Source organism: Trichosurus vulpecula, chromosome 7 (genome assembly GCF_011100635.1).
Source record: "Trichosurus vulpecula isolate mTriVul1 chromosome 7, mTriVul1.pri, whole genome shotgun sequence".
Classification (NCBI taxonomy): Eukaryota; Metazoa; Chordata; class Mammalia; order Diprotodontia; family Phalangeridae; genus Trichosurus; species Trichosurus vulpecula.
Window position 1 is genome coordinate 221,851,530 of NC_050579.1, and position 5,069 is coordinate 221,856,598.

Below are 5,069 nucleotides of genomic sequence, written 5' to 3' on the forward strand. Positions count from 1 at the left end.
ACATAGATTATCCTGTCAACCATAAGCCAGTGGTCTGATTATTTGGATTTGGGAGCCTAACAAAGCTTTCTCTACTCTATATCCAGGATTAGCTAACAAATAGTCATACCTAGTAGTATCCAATCCTAGATGTCCAGTGACAGTCTTCTGGCTATTTGTAGGCTGCTTTGGCCTATTCTCATAAGTCTCATAGTAGCAGAAGTGAATGTATATAAAAGTGAGGTGGAGAACAGACTATATCCCTCTAGCACCCTGGGAAAGGTGGCCTCAAACAGTCGTGGTGTCCTGTATAAATTCATCCAATTATATTTGCCTTAAAGACACTTGATAGGATAACCACCAACCAGCCTCTCACCATTTTTAGCCCTTTAGCTCTTGGGCCAAGAATAATTCTAGGGATGAGAGAAGACTTGAGAAGAGACTATGAAGTAGGGAATACTGTTAGTAGTGCTAAAGGGTCTTTTCCAGCCCTAACATTCAGTAACTTTATGAATTAAATACACTCTGACACTGTCCCACGTGGAGTAGCACATTGTAAACACAAACCTCCCGGGCTCCCCAAAAGCCACACCCCCACTTGAGGACACGTGGGGAACTGACTGTCAAACTGTAGGGGAACAGAGAATACACTGTAGCCACAGAATGAATGACTCAATGGCGGGGTGGGCGGGAGTAAAGAGAAATAGCTGTAATTGCGCCCAATAGTTTTTACTCTAGTTTTCATTCGCTGACTCTGTAGCCAATAAGCATGAGCAGCAGGCACCCCGTGATTTGTGTAGCTGTTTAACAGCACCCTTCAACCACGTGTCTTTGCGCAGGGGTGTGGCTTCCAGGGAGTCCATGTGGTTGTGTTTACTTTCCGTCCAAGAACCACGTGTGGGAAAATGTGGCAGCCAACCAAAGCAGAGGGTAAGACACGTCACTTTTCAGAAGCCCAGCCCCCAAATCTTGCTTCCGCAGCCAATATTCAAAAACATTTCCGCCCCAAAACTAATCAGTCTCCAAACTGTAATTCCTGGGGGGTAAGACGGAAAAAATGTGGATGATGGGGAGAAGCAATGCTTAAAGTTATGATACTTTTCAGTAAGTTACCTGTGGGCCTTTCCAGTTTGGACTGAGCAACACAAATTCACCGATATTAAGCTTGGTTCGGTTCGCGATACTTGCCAAAACGTAACCTGTAGGCAAAGGCAATTTTAGGTCAACTGCCCTACAACAGAAGAGACTCCATTCCATTAAACAACTAGGTGAAGGATGACTTCCTCTGGGACCATCTTAGTAACTTTTTATCCAGCAGCAGCAGCAGCAGCAGCAGGGGAGGGTGAGGAGAGGGGGAAGGGAAAGCGGTGTCAGCCGTGAGTTCTGATTGGTGGGTAAGAGAGAAAAGAAGGACTCGGAATTCCTTTTGTTTTCCTATTGGAAAATCCACAGGGTTCCCATCCTCCTTTGATTGCGACTTTCAAATTAGGAACCTGGGCCTGGGGCGAATATCTTACCTGAGATGGGGGAGGAGTGGTTCCCTTCAAAAGGGGAAAGGAAGAAGGGGAATTTAAGGAAGCAATAGAAGAAGATAATAGCTAACAGTTAAACCTTAAGGCTCACAAAGCATTTTATTTGCATGCAATAGAAGAGCTACTATTGGGGCCTGATACATTTGCTCTCTAGTGATGCAGCCTGTAGTTTTACTTAACTCAGACATCAAATGGATAAGGTGCCTGAACTGATCTGATTTGAGCTGCAGATAGCTCAGGCAGAAGTTCTAGTGCATACTCTGATCAGTAGAAAGGACGATGATTTTATTGAAACCCTGGTCAAGTAGTGTAGGGTAAAGGGAATTTCAGTCTGCTGGCAGAAATATTTGGAGGCTCACACAACCAAATACTTTTCTTCCGTTGGAAAAAAAATATTACTACAGACAAAAAAAAAGGCAAAAAAAAAAAAACAGTTCGAGGGAGGTAAAGATGTTGACAGGTTCCCAACTGATATTCTTATTTCCCTATAATGCCCACTCAAAAATTTGAAATTTCAGCTAACTTTAAATGAAATTCCACTTCTCAAGTCAAATCTGGAAAATAGAGCAGTTCAATTAGATTGTCGAGGAAGTGATATTCCCTGCATCTATCTATTGTGGAGTCAGGAGAAACATTCATGGAAAGGCAAGTGATACTCAGAGGAAGAAAAAAGATATAAAAATTAAGGCACTGGAGTAGTTTACAGGGAAAATACATCTCACTAGTCAGGACTAGAAGCAAATTGGAGCTTTCCGTTATCTCCATAGTATAATATGTAAATTGTAGAAAAGTTACTTTGATCAAAGCACTAACTTGTGAGTACAACAAACCTCACTATCAGCTATTTATTTACACTCTGGATAAATTATATCTAATGCCTTCCTATATTGACTTTCACTGATATGTCTCAATGTCCTTGTGACCTCATTGAGTCCCTTTTCCAGCTACATTGAAAGATGTGGCTTATCCATATGTAATGGCCTATATGAGGGACACCGGTCACACAGAAACTGAAGGCAAGTATTTGAATTGGGGGAAGGATATCTGCTGGAAATAATCTGTATTTGCAAAATCAATTGCTAGACTCAATTATAAAAAGTCATAATGGTGAGTTTTTAGTAGAATGGTATGACATATGAAAGGTAATTGTGACTATGCTTTTATTTCACTTGGATTGAAACAGGTTCTTTGCTTTTTTTGTGTCATAAGTCTGGTGAAGCCTATGGACTCCTCAAAATAATAATACTTGTCCTTTTCTGCTGGCAAAGAATTGGAAATTGAAGGGATGCCCATCAATTGGGGAATAGCTAAACAAGCTATGGTATATGATTGTGATGGAATACTATTGTGCTATAAGAAACGATGAGCAAGATCCAACCATTGTGGAGAACAATTTGGAACTATGTCCAAAGGGCTCTAAAAATGTGCATACCCTTTGACTCAGTGTAAGAAATGGGAGGAGGAGTTTTGTTTCCACAGAACTAAAAGTGTACTTCCCCCCTCCCCCACCCCAGCTTTAGCAGAAACCAGGCCTCAAGGTCGGTCAGGTGAGAGGTCAGAGGCATGCTTTTTGAGAAGGCAGTCTGGGGAATTAGAGAGACCAAACCCGCTTGAACCAGTTCAAGCTTATTTAGGGTCTGGTCTTGGTCAAGAATCCAGGCCTACTGATTTGCATAATTTGCATATGTTAAAGAGGGAAAGTAGGGGAAGTAAAAGAATATAGTTTAATCCTAAACTAAGACAAGGAAAATCTAATTAACTTCACTTTTGCTTCTGTATCCTTATTATCCTACCTGTATAAACTGTGTAACCTAGGAAAACTATGTAAAAAAAATAAAGATTGTAAACTAACCGTAACTCCAGCAGGAGTGGAGGGAATGGTTACCCGTGTTCCTGCAGCTATACCAGTGTGAGTGTTCCAGTGAGCACTACACCTGCTCTCTGGAGGAGCATAATAAAATGCCTTCCTCTGCCCACTCTGGTCTTGAGTTCTTTGGGTGAGAATGGGCAAATCACTAAGGTCAAGTGAAGGGAAGCATGGGTTTACTCCTGGATCTTGCCTTGGGGTGTCCTGTGATTGCCACTTGAGTGTTAAGAGGGCTACCACTCCAGATTCCCTTGGGGAACCTTGTGGTCTGCACAGCCATCTTAAGGGGACATCACTTGGGACTTCTGGCCCTGTCTCAGGAGCCTTGTGATTTTACTGCCATCCTAAGGGGCCATCACTTGGGTCCTCCTTAGGGTCTGACCCCTAGGAGGCCCTGTGATCCCCACAGATTAAGGGGGGGCTACCACTTAGTCTTCCTCTGGGAGTCCTGTGGTCTGTACAGCCTTCCCTAGGAATTATCACAGGATTCTTCCTCAGGACTTTGGCCCTGCCTAGGAAGTCCAATGATCCCCAAAGCCGCATGGTTCTCACAATTTGGGGAAGTCCAGTGATCCCCAAAACCATGTTTCTCACACCCAGCAACACCACTTCTGGGCTGTATCCCAAAGAAATCATAAAAATAGGGAAAGGACCCACATGTACAAAAGTATTTATAGCTCCTCTTTTCATGGTGGCCAAGAACTAGAAAGTGAGGGGATGCCCATCAATTGGAGAATGGCTAAACAAGTTGTGGTATATGAATGTAATGGAATACTATTGTGCTATAAGAAATGATGAACAGGCAGAGTTCAGAAAACCTGGAAAGACTTATGTGAACTGATGCTGAGTGAAGTGAGCAGAACCAGGAGAACACTGTACACAGTAACAGCCACACTGTGCAAGGACTGATTTTTGATAGACAACCCTTTTCAGCAATGCAAGGACCTAAATCAATTCTGATGAGGGCACAGTCTCTGGGAACCCCTTTGAACCTGGAGTACCGTCTCTGGGAGCCTGCTTGAACTCTCCTTGAGTCTTCCAACTGGATCTGGCCTTCCCCTATGGCCATGGGCATTGCATTATCATTGGGCCCAAGTCTCTGCCTAGCCTAGCCCTCTATTGTCCAGCTGTTTCCCACACTTAATCCTGATCAAAATATCTATACCCTAGCTCTGTTACCCTAGCCGTCTAGTGTCTGTCATCTCCATGTAGCCTTCAGCTATTTCCCACCCTGGAGTCTGACCTCATCTCAGTCCCATCAAGCTCCTCCTTAGACTCCTCTTCAAGTCCCTCCCTAAATCCCTCCTCTAGTCACCCCAGACCACCCCTCAATCCCTCTCACAATCTTTATGTATATAATCTCGATCTTGCCTCCATGAAGGCGCTCAGATTCAATTGAGTTTAGTAGATTGAATCTGGCCCGCTTGTGAAAACAGGCGTCACAAAGGGTGGGATTTCTTAAGACAACCCATTATGGCAAACCCTTGATAAACTTTGTCTTTTCCCTTGGCTGAGAAGGCTTGATTCAGCAGGACCCCGCATGTCGGTACTTTGGGGAGTCAAGCACCCCTCAACCCCAAACCTCTTCAATTCCAAAGGACACATGATGGAAGATGTCATCCACATCTAGAGAAAGAACTATAGGATCTGAATGCAGAGCAAAGCAGAGTATTTTCTTTTTTGTTTTGTTT